This window comes from Sus scrofa, chromosome 15, assembly GCF_054392235.1.
Source record: "Sus scrofa isolate SSC_HxYL_T2T_F1_AM1 chromosome 15, Sscrofa_HxYL_maternal_Yorkshire_Landrace_v2.0, whole genome shotgun sequence".
NCBI lineage: Eukaryota > Metazoa > Chordata > Mammalia > Artiodactyla > Suidae > Sus > Sus scrofa.
Window position 1 is genome coordinate 129627138 of NC_139397.1, and position 18952 is coordinate 129646089.

General features: G+C 36.5%; 1 long non-coding RNA gene across 1 annotated transcript in view; it reads right to left on the minus strand.

Moving 5' to 3' along the window:
- Nucleotides 1–18952, minus strand: part of LOC146396128 (uncharacterized) — a 179273-nt gene that overhangs the window by 82948 nt on the left and 77373 nt on the right. The window contains exon 2 of the long non-coding RNA XR_014829279.1: nt 14556–14628. This is a non-coding gene — a long non-coding RNA (uncharacterized LOC146396128). The remainder of the gene's footprint in view (nt 1–14555; nt 14629–18952) is intronic.

Below are 18952 nucleotides of genomic sequence, written 5' to 3' on the forward strand. Positions count from 1 at the left end.
ATGTTTGAAAATCAGAAATGTTCCTATTATGGGAGGGCAGGCTACATTCAACAGATCAGCGTAAGATAAAAGAGTTCATTCAAAAGACAGGGACTCTGGATGAGTCCTCTGTGTTGGTCATAAGACTCTTCACATAGTGGCTCACAATTGAAAGATGACCAATAAAATTTGTTATGGAATCATCAGCAATGTCAGTAAACAGGGTTTCTCGTTTGTTTCATGTTTTTCTCCTTTCTGTTTTTATGCAGCATGTATAAGAGTGATATTCCTTTTCACTAAAGTTTCTTCTTATAGTCACTGCATATTAGTTATTTTTATAAAATGTAAAAATTGGACCCAGATTGGGTAAAGAAGAGCTGGAAATGGTAACTGAGTAAGGACTCCCCTTCCTCAAAAAATCACCTGATGATCTGATAACCCAAATTACCAATTAGTAACCTGAACTGGAAAAGGTTATATTTCAGGAGCTCAGAACTACTCAACCTCTTCTGAACTGCTTCCCAGAGCAAGTGCTTCAGGTAAGCCTAGTGAGAGATTCAAAAGGCAGTTTCATTTTTTTTTGTTTTGTTTTGTTTTGTTTCATTTGGGGGAAGGGTTGGTCATGCCCACGCATACGAAGGTTCCCAGGCCAGGGATCAAACTCTCACCACAGGAGAAACCCGAGACTCTGCAGTGACTTTAATGTGCTGCACCACAAGCAAACTCCTGGCAGTTCCGGTTTTGAAATTTGAAAAGTTAGGCAGTGGTGGAGAGATGGATGTAAAACATACATACACAAGTTCAGAAAAAGATGACATCAGCCACTGAGGGCACCAGGTTTCTGCAGTCCCTTAAAAGGGGTCTCTAAAGTGCGGTGCACTCAGCCAAAGGATGTGCAAAATCACCCGTTTCAATGAGGGAGAAAAAAAATCAGAACTTAGATTTATACGCATTTTGTCTAAATTTACTAATATATATGTAATATATGGATTCAAACTAACATATAGAATATATCCATAGTTGTGGGTTTTATATTCAAATATATATATATGGCCGTTGTTACTCAATGGCACTTTTTTTTTTTGGCATTTTGTCTGTTTCACTTAATGTTTCTCAAGTTTTAGAAGAGGGCTGAGATATGGAAGCATTCAGAATATTGGCTTTTGAGTGAACTGGAATATATTTGATTTAAAAGATTGGAGACTACTGGGTTAAGATGAAGTGTAGTAAAGGGGAGGTTTTTCAAATGATAAATCAGATTCAAGCATCAGAGAGTGCTCATGCTTTTGTCAAGTTGTATAGATCAGAAAGATACCCATCAATGACTTCCACCAGGCAACATGTCTTTTGGATAAGAAAAGGACCATGGAAATAATTCAAGGCCTCAAAACAGGACTATGTGCCAACCTGAGAGGGAAGTATCTTCTCTATCTGGGGGTGGACACAAGAGGAGACTGGGAAGGCTGAAGTGATGGAGGAGGGTCCAGGGTGTCTGTGGATTCTAAGACACCGGAAACCCATATAAGCCTCAACCACAATCGACAAAAAGACATTAAATTACACAAAATCTATCTTAAACCAGACTTGAAAAATTTCCACATTTTCTCAATTTAAAAGGAAAAGGGGAGTCTTAGACACTGGTTAAAATAAAAATAAAAATATTAGAGCTGCTACTTAAAAAAAAAAAACCATGGATTTGCTATTCATATGTAAATACCAATTAACCTATTTATTACTTGTATAATCCTGAGCAAACTCCTTGACTTCTCCAGCCTCACTTTACTTAGGATTAAAAAAAAAATACACTAATATCTCTTATAGGTTTATTGTGGTGATTAAACAAATTAATGAATCATTCCCCAAATCTTGGTCTTTCTTATAATATTTTAAAACTTTGAATTAAACATCAATAGTATTATTTTACTGTTATTGTTCCCTTGAACACATGTATTTTGAAAAAAATTTGCATTATTTTCATAAATTATCACTTATTAATAGTAAGTAATAAATATATATACATATCTTTAAAATTAAAGGAATCACTTCATTCTACGAGGCCACCATCACCCTGATACCAAAACCAGACAAGGATACCACAAAAAAGAGAAAATTACAGACCAATATCACTGATGAACACGGATAAAAAAATCTTCAACAAATACCAGCAAACCAAATCCAAAAATACATATAAAAGGATCATACACCATGATAAAGTAGAATTTATCCCAGGGATGCAAGGATTCTTCAATGTCCACAAATCAATCAATGTGATATACCACAGCAACAAACTGAAAAATAAAACCATGTGATCATCTCAATAGATGCAGTAAATGCTTTTCACAAAATTCAACACCCATTTCTGATAAAAACTCTCCAGAGAGTAGGCACAGAGGGAACCTACCTCAACATAATAAAAACTATAAATGAAAAACCCACAGCTAATGTCATTCTCAATGGTGAAATAATGCAAACATTTCCATCAGGATCAGAAATAAGGCAAGGATATCCACTTTCAGCATTATTATTCAACATAGTTTTGGAAGTTCTAGCCATGACAGAGAAGAAAAAAAAAATAAAAGGAATCCAAATTGGAAAAGAAAAAGTAAGACTATCACTGTTTGCAGATGACATTCTATACATAGAAAACCTAAAGACAGCACCAGAAAACTATTAGAACTCATCAATGAATTAGGCAAAGTTGCAGGCTACAAAATGAATACATATAAATCAATTGTATTTCTATTACTAACAATGAAAGATCAGAAAGAGAAATCAGAGTAACCATCCCATTTACCATTTCATCAAAAAGAATAAAATACCTAGGCATAAGCCTATCTAAAGATACAAAAGATCTACACTCTGAAAACTATAAGACGCTGAAGAAAGAAATCAAATATGACACAAACAGATGGAAATATATACCATACTCTCGGATTGGAAGAATCAGTATTGTCGAAATGACTATACTACTCAAGGAAATCTACAGATTCAGTGCAATCTCTATCAAATCACCAAGGATATTCTTCATAGAACTAGAACAGAATATTTTAAAATTTCTATGGAAACCCAAGAGACCCTGAATAGCCAAAGCAATATTGAAAAAGAAAAACAAAAACCGAGGAATCAAGTTTCCTGACTTCAGACAATACTACAAAGCTACAATTATCAAAACAATGGTACTGGCACAAAAACAGAAATATAGGTCAATGGAACAGGATAGAAAGCCCAGAAATAAACTCAAGTACCTCTGGTCAAAGGCAAAGGAAGCAAGAACATACAGTGGAAGGATAATCTCTCCAATAAATTGTGCTAGGAAAACTGGAAAGCTATATGTAAAAGAATGAAAATAAAATACTATCTAACATACAAAAAATAAATCCAGAATAGATTAAATACCTTAATATAAGGATAGATACTATAAAACTCCTAGAGGAAAACACACTTTGACATAAATCACAGCGACATCTTGTTTGATCCACCTCCTAGAATAATGACAATAAAGACACAAATAAATCAATGGTACCTAATTAAACTCAAAAGCTTTTGCACAGCAAAGGAAGCCATTGAAAAACAAAAAGACAACCCACAGAATGGGAGAAAATCTTTGCAAACGATGCAACAGACAAGGGCCTAATATCCAAAATATGCAGATGACTCATATAACTCAAGAACAAAAACAAACAACCTAATTAAAAAAGGGGCAGAAGACATGAATGGACAATTCTCCACAGAAGACATTTGGATGGCCAAAAGGCACATGAAAAAATGCTCAGCATCACTAATTATTAGATAAATGCAAATCAAAACTACAATGAGGTACCACCTCACACCAGTCAGAATGGCCATCATTAACAAGCCAACAAATAACAAATGCTGGAGAGGGTGTGGAGAAAAGGGTACCCTCTTTAACTGTTGGTGGGAATGTAAACTGGTACAACCACTATGGAAAACAGTATGGAGATACCTCAGAAAACTAAATGTAGAACTACCATATGACCCAGCAATCCCACTCCTGGGCATGATGTCCGGACAAAACTTTCATCGAAAACGATGCATGCACCCCTACCCTGTGTTCATCATGGGGCTATTCACAATAGCCAAGACATGGAAACAATCTAAATGTCCATTGACAAATGAATGGATTAAGATGTGCTGCATATATACAACGGAATACTACTTGGCCATAAAAAAGATATACTAATGTCATTTGCAACAACATGGATGGACTAGAGATTCTCATACCAAGTGAAATAAGCCAGAAAGAAAAAGAGAAATACCATATGATATCACTTATTTTTGGAATCTAAAATATGGCACAGATGATCCTATCTACAAAACAGAAACAGATCATGGCCAAGAAGAGCAGACTTGTGGTTCCTAGGAGAGAGAGGGGGAGGGAGTAGGATGGATGGGAAGTGCAGGGTTTTTGGATGCAAACTGTTGTATTTGGAATGGATGGGCAGTGGGGCCCTACTGTACAGTACAGGGAACTGTGTGTGATGGGGTCACTTTGTTGTACAAAGGAAACTGAATAACTGTACTTTAATAAAAAAAAAATTAAGGGAATCACATTATTCAGTTGTCTGGATAGTTTATTTCTGTTGTCCTGGTGTAATTATTAACAGCATTTCTTTTACTCAGAAAAGTGTTTCAGTCTAGAAATAAATGATGGGGTCACTCTACCTAAAACTACCCATATACTCCCATACGGGTGTGGGTGTACTTAGCATTGGGAGACACTAACTACACGTGAGGCATGCTTACCAGAGTATCTGGCATGCAGAAAACTCTCAACCATGAGAGTTTTCTTCCTCCACTAGAGTATGTGAGTTGGTAATCGTGGTAATGATTAATCTCTAGAGACTGGAGAGAGCAGTGCTGGTGGCTGGAAGGACAAACACTGTGAGAAAGCAGGACACAGAGAGAGCAACAGCTGTGGTCATTGATGCTTTCATGTCCTTCTAGCCTTGAAAGCTAGTATCAGAAAGAGACATGTATTAGTTAGTAGGTAATTTGAGTGTAGGTGTATTAATGAATGAGCATGATTTAGCATCTCCAAAAGTGAAAAAATAATCTTCAACAAAACACCTACAATCATAACAACCTTCCAGTTATAAGATAAATAAGTTCTAAGGATATAAGGTACAACATGATGACTAAAGTTAAAGGCTGTAGGACATATTTGAAATCTGTTAAGAGAGTAGGTCCTAAGAGATCTCATCACAAGGAAACAATAGTTTTTCTTTTTCTTTCTTTTTCTTTTTTTTTGTATCTATAAGAGATGATGAATGTTAACTAGCCTTTTTCTGGTAGTTATTTCACAATATATGTAAGTCAAATTATTATGCTGTATGCCTTAAACCTATACAGTGCTGTATGTCAATTATATCTCAATGAAACTAGAAAGAAATAATTTAATTTAAAAAATACATGGAAATATAAGTCAGCAGAGTCTCTATCTCTCAACTCTCTCTGTTTGTGTTTTGTGTGTGTGTGTGTGTGTGTGTGTGTGTGTGTGTGTGTGTGTATGGAGATAACTTTTCTACTCAGAAAAAAAAAAAGAAAAAGACACAGGAATTTGTGAGACACTGAAAGTTGTGACAAAAACGTAATTGTTTTAATCTATGCTCAGATTGGGTTAAATTTTTGTGGTGATTAGGACTGATTTCAGATTCTCTCTTAGACTTGCTTAAATTTCATGGATGATAACTGCGCAAGAAGCAGGCAAATGTATAAAACTAAAGCTTTCTTAGCATTTGAGCCAATTTACCTTTTATAGTCTAAAAAATATTTTCTTGAAATGAATGAATGATCACTGCTACTATAGTTAAAACAGAAAATATTAAGACAATAATTATTGAAAGAAACTGCTGAATTGTGAATAGGTATATTAACTAATCCAGAGAGAGAGTGTTTGCATAACTCCTGCCTTTCAGTATATGTTACTTTTCAAGTAACAGCTCCTTGATTTGGGAAATAAGCACCAAATACACTTGCTAAGGCAAAAGGAATGTTTCTGAAAGTACAAGGTAAAATGAATAAATCTTAAAATAAATCCCATGTGTCTAGGTATTATGTCTAAAAAGATATATATATTTTATAAATATATATATATAAATATGTATATTTTTTTCTTTTTATGGGTGCACCTGAGGCATATGGAAATTCCTGGGCTAGGGGTTGAATCAGAGCTGCAGCTGCAGGCCTATGCCACAGCCATAGCAACACTGGATACAAGCCACATCTGTGACCTATGGCACAGGTTTCAGCAGTGTTGGATCCTTAACCCACTGAGCAGGGCCAAGGATTGAATAGGCATCCTCATCGACATATGTTGGGTTCTTAACCCACTAAATCACAACGGGAACTCCAGAAAGCTTATATTTTCAATTAGTATGGCAAATTCTTTTTCATTCAGCAACTATCTCAAATCCATGTCAAAACTGACTCAGAATTGTTCTATTAATAAGAGCGTTGGGTAGCACTTACCTAATTTTAAGTGTTAAAAGTGTTACAAAATTTTGTTCTAAATAAAACATTGTCCATGTGAACCTAGCAAATATCAAAAAGGTAACAGAAATAACTAGATTAACAAGCAACAGCAGATAAAGGAAAATATGAGACCTTTAAAAGGTCAAAGAAAATTTTCTAGTAGTTAGAATTCTGTTCATTTGCCCTCTAAAGCTTTCCGAAAACTCCTTTGGGGTGAAATACCTTTCCAAGTGAAGTAGATTTGAAAGTGGTTTCAACTCTTCTGATGGTTTACTGTCTAAATCAAGAAAATACTTCCTTTTCTGCTTATCAGTAAGTGCTTAAGTATGCAGAAAGGATGAGGTTCCAAGTGGAAGGTACTTCCCCACATCTCATAACCTATAGTTCTGAATACTGGGCTGTTTGCACAGTGAAAAGGTAGTTTTTAAAACAAGCACAGGCATTTTGTGCAAAAAGATACCCTATGTGGTTTTTCTTTAGAATAAAGGGGAAAGATTGTAAAATATACTTCACATAAGCTGGGATCTTAAGTATAGCTTAGTTTTTTGTTTTTGCCGTTCTGTTAGAGGAAAATTTTATTTAAGGTTAAATCAAGGCTACCGCTAAGCAAAATAATAGAAAAACGGAAGGAGAGGAAATTCATGCCAGACCTTTTCCTGCTTTTATTGCTCCATTTCACTCACTCATGTAGTCACTATAAGCCTTGTAATTTGTTGTTACCTTTTCTAGAAGCATTTAAACTTTATAGGAGCATCTTCACTCCCAAGTGACCTAGAGATTCAATACATTTCTGATGATTTCCCAAAGTGTTTTTGTCAAAACTAACAAGCAGATTCTGAAAGTTATATGGAAATACAAATGACCTAGAAATACCAAAGCAATTTTTAATAAAGAACAAAGTTGAAAGAATTATACTACCTGATTTCAAGATTTACTACATATAATCAAGAATGTGGTAGTAGTGAGGCAGAATAACAACTCAGTCAGTGTAGGAGCTTGGGCTTCAATGCAATCTTTGATATGGCTATTGATTAACATTTGTGGCTTAAGGGCCACATCCCCAGGGAGTAACATCCTCACAGGCCTCGTTTACTGTAGGGAGTGTACATATGCCCAGATGGACATTAATCTCTAACTCCCTGTTATTCAGTCTACGGGAACAGAAGGGCAAAGAAACCATGAGACTTAGGGGACATTTCCACCCCTAAGACCCCTATTGGACAAGGACTAATATAGGTAACCAGGCAAGGCCAACAGGAGAAAACCACTTCTTTCTGGATCCCATGTTGGCCCACCCCCCCCATCTTTAAGGGATTAAAAACCCCTATAAGAAAATAGAGAGGGGGACTCTTCTTTCTCCTCTCAGCTTGTCCTGGGAACTGTTTGTTTTCCTGTAATAAAGACTCTGCTTGCTTGCTGCCTGTGTGTTCCTGAAGTTCATTCTTTGGCTCTGTGAACAAGAACTCGGATTCTGGTAACATCTTTCTGGCATCAGTAGCAAAAATTAGACATGCAGGGAATGAAATAGGAAGTTCAGAAACAGAGCCATGCATATAAGGTCATTTCATTTTAATCAAAGGTACCAAAGCTAGTTTATCCAATAAATGGGAACAACTGGATATCTGTAAGAACAATAACAACAGCAACCTTCACCTCATCTCATATTATAAAAAAAAATTAAATGGATCCTAGTTCTAACTGTGAAATCTATGCTATGAAACTTACAGAAGAAAATATATGAGAAAATCTTTGTAACATTGGTTAGGCAAAGATTTTTACACCCACACACACTGTAAACCATAAAAGTAAACAAAGAGCAAAGCCACAGATTGTTAGGATTCATTATCTAATAAAGGACTTGTATTCAGAATATACAAAAAGCTTTTACAACTCAATAATTTTTTAAAAACTTAATGCACAAAGGATTTATAGACATTTCACACAAAATAATATGAACTGCCGATATGACTGGCCAATCAGGATATGAAAAGTTATTCAACATCATTAAACACAGAAGAAACATAGTTAAAACCACACTGAGATACCAGTACAAACCCACTAAAATAACTTAAAAAGATTGATAATATCAAGTGCTGTCAAGGATGTGGAGCAACTGGAACTCTTAATGCTGTAAACAGAAATATAAAATGCTATGACTACCTTGTAAAAACTCTTTGGTTTTTGGTTTTCTTTTTTAAGTTAAACCTCCCATATGCCCTCCTAGTCATATATTCCTAATTATTTACCCAAATGAAATAAAAGCTGATGTCTACATTTTATATGAATGTCCATAGCAGCCTTATTCATTAATTGCCAAAGACTGAAATAAACACCAAATCCATCAACACATGCACAAACAAAATATAGTATAATCAACAGTAAAAAGGGATGAATTTCATATGTGCAACAATGTTACTGAAGCTGAAAATAATTACACTGAATTATAAAAGTACATAGAATGCTTGCTGTAATCAGGAAATGTGGCAGAAGTTGAAACTAGATAGGTAAGAAGAGCAATATTGTGAATAATCTTGTATTCAAATGAGTTTGAATTTATCACATAGACAGTTAAGAACTGAAGCAGAGAAATGCTATAATTAGCTCTAGTATCTGAAAGACTAGTTAAAACACTCCTTCTAGTAAAATTATAAAAAATAACAGAACAAGCGAATAATACAACATTCAAGACAGTTCTTAGCTCTAGGGAGAAGGAGGATATAGGTCAGGAAAGAGGCACTTGAGTAGATGATTCAAGTCAGTGTTCCAGTCTTGAGTTAGATGCTGTTCATTGCAATATTACCCTTTAGACTTTTGACACATGTTCCATATTGTACCTTGCATGGGTCAAACATCATGGCATTAAGAAAGAAAGTTAGATGGAAACAATTATAAAAGAAAAAATCCTGTAGGAAAAGTTGGTGCAAAATATGATAAGGGCTAGTGTAGAAGAGGGATATTGGTAATGGGGGTGGATAGGAGTAAGGTTGCTGAGCATGAAAAGGGACAATGAAGGACAAGGAAAAGCTAGAGATGACGTCTAGAACACTAGCTCAGGAAATTAAGGAAAATCCATTTAGTTACCAAACCTTGAGACACGGTCTTCCCTAAGTCTTTTAGAACCACACAGTAAACATGACCATCTATTGGACCCAAGGTCTCATAAAAAGCCTATAATAAAAGAGGTAATAATATTACTCCCATAAGGAAACATGCATATGCATTTTTTTTAAGCTGTGACACTTACAAGTTGGCTATTTATTTATTGCCTTATCTAGGGCCGCCCCCACGGCATATGGAGGTTCCCAGGCTCGGGGTCTAATCGGAGCTCTAGCTGCTGGCCTACACCACAGCCACAGCAACTCAGGATCTGAGCTGCATCTGTGACCTACACCACAGCTCACAGCAATGCCAGATCCATAACCCACTGAGGAAGGCCAGGGGTCGAACCCACAACCTCATGGTTCCTAGTCAGATTCGTTAACTACTGAGCCATGATGGGAACTCCTATATGCATTTGTTATAATACAATATAATGCTTTTGAGACCACAGAGTGTAAAAACATCCTTTAAAATCCTTAGCAGTTTATCTGCAAAGCTGCATTCTACCTTTTTGAGAAGAGTGACCTGGCTCCTCTATCCAATGCAACTATTCCACATACTAAGAAATCTAAAACTGACAGACTGACAATATTCTGTCAAATTTGAGGGTATGTACATATAAAAACTCATATTCCTATAAAATAACTACATTAAAGGCTTTATTGAATCACATCAGGCTTCTGTTACTCACTGAAGTAACCTGTGAATTGAAAACAAACAGCTCCCCTTTGCCCTGTTCTTGGCTTCACCAGAAATGAATGAGGAAAGTCAAGGACTTTGCTGGCCACAGTGTGCAGTGGCTTGAAGTGGGATCTCAGTTCCTAGACCAGGAATTGAACCTGGGTTATAAGGGTAAAAGCACCAAGTGCTAACCACTAAACCACCAGGGAATTCCCAAGGACTTTTTTTAAATAATGGGAAGAATACCAAGAAAATATATTCTGATGAAGTTCTCGAAGCAAGTTCACACTTTAATTAACAACGTGTTTTCTTTTGCCTTCATCATCAGAGCTTTTGATGCCAAATAATGAAAATCTGTCCTAGATACTGACACTGAATATGGGGATTTCACAAACTTCTGCACTCCTGTTTTCATGTCTTAGAGTCATATGAATTAGGAAATGTCAAGATAGGCTCATATTTAACATATGTGCCAGTTCATATTGAGTAGGTATCTTGAAACGGATCCTGAGGTTCAATGGAGAAGTTCACAAATCTAGCTTTCAATTATGCCCTTCATAACAGATAATAAACTTTGGACTTATATTCAAGCCTAGTGATGGGTTATTTTTTTTTAAGTTATAACAGCATACAGTAAGTTGGCAGGTGTGAGGAAACCTGAATTACGAATGGACAAGAAAGCATGGGTAGGTCCTTAATTACAAAAATTCCTAACTGGCATATATGCAAATAAGGCACTACACTTACAGAAATTAATTTTCCTTTCATTACCTTTTTAAAATTTACTTTATTTCTCAGTCAGTGATTCAGACTTTTTCTCTCTGTAGTCATTTTTATTTCCACAAATCAAGCGAACGACAGTCACAGCAATCTCGAGTGTTTTTTAATCATCATTACTGTTAACACACTCACTGCAAACAGGGAGTACCTAATGTGTTAGTAACTCTGTACGTGTAACTTTTTCCAATCATATAGTGACTGCTCCTATACCATTTCAGATTAACATTTAGAGTAATGAGCTCATACATCCAAACACATTTCAGGGCCACTCTTGGCATAAAATATAATCATTTGAATGCCAATATACTGAGCTTATGTATTATGAATTTATTTTGATTCATTTTAATATAACCTTTGCTGAATTTTTATCAAGATTTGCTATTTAGCTAGAAACTATAAGGACTCTAAAAAAACGAGATTCTTTAATCTGTTAGTCTTTGAAGAAGTTACAATCTGATTGAGAAAACCACAATATACACATAGCAAGTAAAGGACTTGGATACACTTAAGATAATGCAGAACAAGGGATGTACCTGAACGAACAGTGTAGAATGAGGCAGGAAAACAAAGACTTTAGTTACAGCTTGTGAAGGTATACAAGCATTTCTATAACTCATTCCTGGGACACAGGATATACTTAAAAAACAAAAACAGAAAACCTCAGTAAGAAGTCTTATTTAGTAAGCTTGGTGCCTTAGTCAGTTCAGGTTGCTTGAACAAATTACCATAGACAGGTAGCTAAAAAACTAAACATTTATTTCTCACAGTTCTAAAGGCTGGAAAGTGTAAGATTGAGTCACCGGCATATTCGGTGTCTGATGAGGACCTGCTTCCTGGTTCATAGAAGACTGTGTCCTCACACAGCAGAAAATCTGGAGAGCTCCCTGGGGTCTCCTTTATAAGAGCATTAATCCTATTCAAGAGGGGTTCACTCTCATGGCCTAATCACCTCCCAAGGGCCCCACCTCCTAAAACCATCACACTGAGGGTTGTGATTTCAACATATGGATTTAGGGGGACACAAATATTGTCTACAACAGTTGGTAACACCTCAAGCCTGGAACAGACCCTGGGATTTTAATGTAGATAATGAAACAATTATAGGCTCTATCAACCACAAAGGGTGACATGAAGAATGAGTCTTTAAAAACCTGCTGAGGAAAACTGCAACAGTAGTAACTTCTTAGTTTTCAAGATGTAGGAAGGGAGTTGTTCGCCCTGGGGGGAATCATTCGGAAGTCCTGTCTAATTAGCAGATGGGAACTTTGGTGAGATCTATTCCAGAGACTGGCTGATAAACTGTGTGCTGTGTGTGTATGTTTGATAACTTGGTTATGAACTTTAATTTTGTCCTATCAATAGGTGCTATCAAAAGTATATCATAGCTTAAAAAAAAATAAAAGCTGCATTGATGGGCTCTCCTTGCACACAACCTATTCTCATTACTTTCTTCTCAATCTTCGGTAGGATCCACCATGGTAGTTTGGATGAGATGACTTTATATATTGAAAACCATTTTTGGTCATGGATTTTGTCATACAGAAGCAGAATTGTTTGAAAATGAGGTGACAGTGTTGCTCTAACAGGCTCCTGAATTGTTCTCTGACTGAGATTATTGCTCCTCCTGGGCAGGAAACCATGACAGGTGGCTCAACTGATTTACCAGAAGCAGTAATTGTTTAATGTGAAGGTTGTCAAGTTTCATTTTCCTGGTGCTGCTGTGCTTGCAGAAATTTGGCTAGTGAGTTAGAGAAGACGCCAACTGGGAGAAGAAATCAATGCTGCTTGAGTACCACCTCCCAGCCTCCAAGACACCTCTTAAAATGCTCTGCCCCTTAGCTTTTGGTTATTCTCTTTGACTCCCTTCCTCAGCTGTCTTGTCTTGTACAGTCTTCAACTCAAAGTTCCTGCTTGAATGTCTTCAAAAATGCATAGGTACTTACCTTAACACTTCCCGACACCTACTAGATAATTCCACTTGACTGTCCCACCAGAATCTCAATATCAATGTATCTAAAATTAAACCAATTACCTTCCCTGAAAAATCAGCACCTTTCTCTGACTTTTATATCCCTTAATTGCTGGACCATATACAACCACTCAGGCAGGAGCCTTCAAAATAACTTTTGACAGGATAAAGAGAGCTATTTTGGTAGGAGAGTCAGAAAAACCCCCAAATTGAAATTTGAAGTAAAGTGCACAGAACATAGAAGTCTTCTACCTTCTACCCCACTTGATAAACATATTGTAAATATGTTGTCCCAACAGACTGTAAATATAAGACTATGCCCCAAATTTTATTATAAAGTTCAAGATATTTAAAAAAAATTATTTCTTAAATGTCTGAATGCTTTACAGCGCTAGTAAAACAGAAGGTGAGAGTGAAGAAACATAAACATTAAGGAGTAAGAATTTGCCAAATTGTACAATACTATTAATGGAAGAAGGTGCCCCGAGAGTAAATATTTGTTTTAAATATATTGGCAGATATCCCCTGATAATAGAAAGGGATGCATTAATCTATCATAACTTTATTATGCTAACCCTTTTAGACCATCAAAACTTCTCCTCCAATTAGTCATCTCTCTGATAATTATTTCCACATAAACCTAACATTAAGACAGGCATCAAAACAAGTAGATTTAGTCAGGGATCCTGGATGAGGTTAAGCTAAGAGCTGGATACACCTGGTGTGCAGCACAAGCAATGCATATGCACCCTGATCACATTCAGCACCTTCACCACATCTATTTGCCAATTCTTCTGTTGCTGTGGGTACTTGGAAAGCTGTATGATACTGTCAGGAGGCAAGCAGTGCCATATATCTTCAGGTTTCACATTAAATTGGTACCAGATTGAGATTTCACTCAGTAGTCTAAGAGGAGGTCAAGTAACCTTCAAGCTCCTACCTCTACCTCCAGATCATTTAAGTACTGAAACTAAGCCAGTGCAAAAAAAGTAGTCTGTACTTCCACTTTCAAGAAGGTAGGTGCCCTGGCATCTCTCAGACTGCAGCTGCCATTGCTGCCACTGCACTTTGCTTCCTCATGGGGCAGGGATTGGATGCTAGTTCTCCATTACCTGTTCAGAGCTGCACTTCTGAGTCCAAGAAAAGCCTTGCTCTGGTGAGCCTGATCCCTTGAGAGAAGACCATTGCCCAGCATCTCTTCTCTCTCTGAGCCAAGCTTACCCACATGCGCCCCATGCCAGAGCTCCCAAAGCTGTAGCTCAAGGTGCTCTGTTCCTTTAGTTCCTTACACAGCCTTTCTCTGTCTCCCTACTCATCCAGCATAGGTTCAGACCTCTGCCCTGATGGAGCCTGAAACCATTATCTCTCTTCCCAAGTTTGTATTTCCATCCCAAGGGCAAACTTTGCTTTTTGGCCACCTCTTCCTATTTCTATGATAACAACTTTACCTGCCTATCAGAAGTTCAAGATTTCAGCATTCAGAAATTCAAGAGACTATATACTTTCCTTAGGGACAAAAAGGACCCAGGTCTTAGACATACAAATTTCTGTTTACCTTCCCATGTTGAATAATTTCCACTCCTTCTTAATGCCAACCCCATCTCAAGAAAAGACTGGAGGTCTTCTTCCTGCAGCAGGGAAAACAAAACCTAATAAACAATCAAAAGAATAATATACACACAGAAGTTAATTTCTAAATGGGTCACCCTGCCACAGAGATAGAAGAGCATCTAATGTTAATTTCTAAATGGGTCACACTGTTACTGCGATAAAAGGTGTGTGACAAATCTGGGGCAGGTAACAGAAGCTAAACTGCAGGGATAAAGGGAAGGTATTTGGAAATAACCCACTCTAGGTTTAAAAAAAAAAAAAAGTCGGTTGAATAGCTGGACTTAGCAGAAGAGTCAGTGGATATCGGTATTTTGGGGTATAATTTTTAGCTGATCTGAACCACCTGTTGGCTTTACACCCTGAGGAAGAAAAAGTACTGTGGAGAGAGAGAGAATGTGTGTGTGTGTGTGTGTGTGTGTGTGTGTGTGTGTGTGTGTGTGTGTGTGTGTGTGTTTTGAACAAAGCAAAGAGAATTTTAAAAAGCTTTTACCCATCAGCCTAAGCAACTCTGATACAGGAATAAAATACTGGGAAAGGGGTAGCATTTTCCTACAGCAGGACTGAAGATAAAGTGTGGAGCCCAGCACACCCATGAAGGTTCAGCAATAGACAGCTAGTGGTAGCAGTGGCAAACAGTAGCAAGCAACAGAGGCAAACCAAGGGGAACACGCTGGTGTAGTGGACCCATGCCTAAGGGGTCTCCAAATGATGGCTTAGAAAACTCAGCAGCCACTGGGGCAAAGCAATCCTGCAGAGACTTCAGAAGGGGAACTGAGCAAATTCACTACCACAGAAGCAACCCAAGAGCCTTTCCAAAGTGATAGAAAGGTTTCTACTAAATAAGTCATGAAATAGGTTGAAGAGACTCCTAAACAGAGGTTAAAAATGGAGAAAAAGTAAGTACTTGAGATCTTGGCACCATGCTACTGGGGGTTACGGTGAAGGAGACGGCCATCTTCCGAGCAAAGAATGAAGTCATTTATTTGAACCCACAAATAGGTGAAGGCAGATGATTCTGACATATTTAAATATCTCTAACAAGATAAAGTTTTAAGCACACTTTCATTTATTTACCTCCATTGTGATGTTTTTCCTTGCAAGTTGTGAAACAATAAATGGACCTTCTTATTTATGGTGTGTATGTGTGTGTGTATGTGTGTGAGAGAGAGACAGAGAGAGAGTTTGGTTGTCAGATGCCTTGAGCTAAATTATTACTTCTGGCTAAATGGGTAAAATTATTACTTTTTAGGACTTTCAATCCTGAGAACCCAAACCTAGAGCCATGGTAAACCCAGGGGCATTGACATAGTGGGTGTGAGATGTCTAGTGAGTCTTCTTTCACAATTTCGCTTTAGTTCATTTTCTCCTTTTCCTACTAACCAAATCATAATCCAGACCCTAATTAACTCTTACTTCTCTATCCAGTGAATCTCGTACACTGTTTCCATCATGCTTTCTCTAACTCCATTACTTCTACCTGGGATGCCTCTAAATCTTCCCCATATTTCAAGCTCCAGCTCAACTATTACTTCCTTTATGAAGGTTTTCTACCCCACCCACCCAGAAATGAACTACCCCTGGGAAGTCATAAGACTGTTTACTTACATTACACAAATGTAATCTCCCTTATCTCCTTGTTTTTCAGTGTGTGTGTGTGTGTGTGTGTGTGTGTGTGTGTGTGTGTGTGTGTGTGTGTTATTTTATATATTATTTGAAAAGTTTTAAAGAACAAGGGCCACATCTTAACATCCTGGGGCAATATTCCTTGCTCAGGTTAAACTTTCCCTCCCATCCTGTTTGCCACCCATCTGAAACTACCAACTGTAATTTTATTACTTTTTTTTTTCTCTCAGGGCAATTCTTGATATCTTTGTTAGCTAGATTTTATACATAAAAATACAGGATGTTTGAAAGCAAACAAGATTAGAAAAGATTATTTGATTTGCACCCAGATCATCATGTTTTCTCACTTGGGAATGTATCTGACTGTTCAAATCTCCTAAGTTTTTATAACTTTTTTTCAATTCTTTTCAAATGCCTCTCATCATCCATAAGAAGAAAAGCCTGGAGAAAACAAAAAACAGTGATCAGTTTTCCCACTAGTTGCCACATTATTCTCTTTTTTAACCTACACTTTCCATTACTTGAATAATATTTGATGTACACTATGTTGTGGACTTACAGCAGATAAGTCAGCATCAACCAAACAAATAAAGTCAAAACTATATGAGTCATGCTTTCATGTCAGTGTTGCAAATTACACCATAGTAGAAAATTTCTTTACATACCTATTAGGTAAGTTACCCATTGCTTAAGGTATACACTTAAGGAGGCCAGTCTTCAAGGTCTTTCAAAAGTCAGGTGCAACCATGCCCCTAAATATTCTGTCAGCATTTGCACATGTAAGGCCTCTACAGTCTTGCCAAATTCAATTCAAGAATTTAAAGAGACAAAAATAAATAAATAAATAAGTGAAACATTTCCCAAAAGGAAAATATATCTCATAGGCAGAGGCTAAGAAATCAAACAATTTTCATTCAACTTTCACTCTTAAAAGTTGTAAGATATTTGATCCTGAGCCGTCAAAAAACAAAACAAAACAAAACAACTAAGGTGGCCTCATTCCAGTTTCTAGTAAGCCCCACTTACTAACTATGTGACATTGGTCATACTATACTGTGCTCTGGTTTCCTCATCTGGAAAATAGAGATTAAAACCATTCATATAGTTATTATGAGAATTAAATAAAATAATCTATAGAAAGCTAAAGATGTCCTTACCAAAGTTAGTGCTCAATAAAAGTTAGCGATTATTTTTACATGAACTCTTACATTTATGCCAATACTGTCTATAATTCCAAAATAAAACTGATATCAACTATGCATTTTATTCCAAGGACCAGAACGTGAAAAACAAAAGGATAAGCAAGCATGGATCTAAAAGGCTGCAATGAAGAGTTCTCGTTGTGGCTCAGATTCAGCCCCTGGCCAGAGAACTTCCATGTGCCAGGAGTGCAGCCCAAAAAAGGGAAAAAAGAAAAGGCTGCAATGATTTTCTTAGACTCAAGCATTTCAAATTTCGTATTTACTCAATTTGGTTTAGAACATAATATACCATAAACACTAATCATTTGTGATCTTGAATAAGATCAGAATGTAAAATGCCTGGTGATTCTGAGTCCCAACTAAGAAAACAATATTTAAATTTTCACAGGGAATAAAGTTTTAGTACACTGTCTCAGCTATACACCTGTGACAGATCCAGCTAATATGAAACAGCAGATTTTCACAGCAACTCAAAATCCTATGATCTTGAATTTCGTTCTCTCTGCTGCAAACATTAACCCCAGTCCATCCACATTCTTTTTTTTGTTCATTTTTTGAAACGTATGAGTGATTTACTGAATTTTTTCATTTTCTAGCTGAACATGTTGGTATCATTTAGGGTAGGCACAGAGTAAAACTCTTAAATGACTTACTGATGGGGATAGTAACCATTTAAATAAACAACTTATATTCCTGATAGTCACACAGACATCTTTTTAAAAGAGAACAAGTGAAAACACTAAAGAACACAACTTCAATTTCCTCTTATTATTAATTGAAATGCTTTTCATTAATGCTGATAAAATGTGTTTACTAGTTAGATGGCTAAGTGTCCATTATCGAGTGCTGATAAGCTGCAAGAAATTGCCCTTCCTAGTGCAGTGTAACCTGAATGCTTTCTGTACTTCCATCAGCTCAGATAAGGTGCACCAAATTATCTTTCCAATGATGGCTGTGTCACCTGAATGCAATTAACACCTTATTAAGTGTTAAGGCATTTCTACAGGTAATAAATTAGTCATGGCTCAGTACCTTGCAATACTCCTTTAGTACAGTACTTGATACATTCACTGTAGGCGATGGAAAATGCTAAAGACAATTAAATAAATTCTTAAAAGCAATACAATTACAGGGATAATTTTATATTTGTCTTAGTGATGCTGATTGCACAAGCAGTCAGAGAGTGGGAGGTAAATCAAAGATGTCTCTTATGACCACAGGGTTTCTTTCTGGATTCAGGCAAAGTTTAGTGGCAGAAAGCTGAGTGTTTTTCTGGAATTTTTTTCATTAAAATTTAAGTCACTAAATCATTCCCTTCTAAGTTCTGTTTCCACTTTATTTTCTAAACTGAAAATCTTAAGATATAAAATATTAATTATAATCATGTTAATTAAAAATTACAAGATGAATGTGGAGTAGCTCTTAATATTTAAAACACATGAATAATTTTAAAATTTTATAGCCACTTTACATAAGCAAAAACTTCACTCATTTGAAAAAAATCCCTCTTCCACTT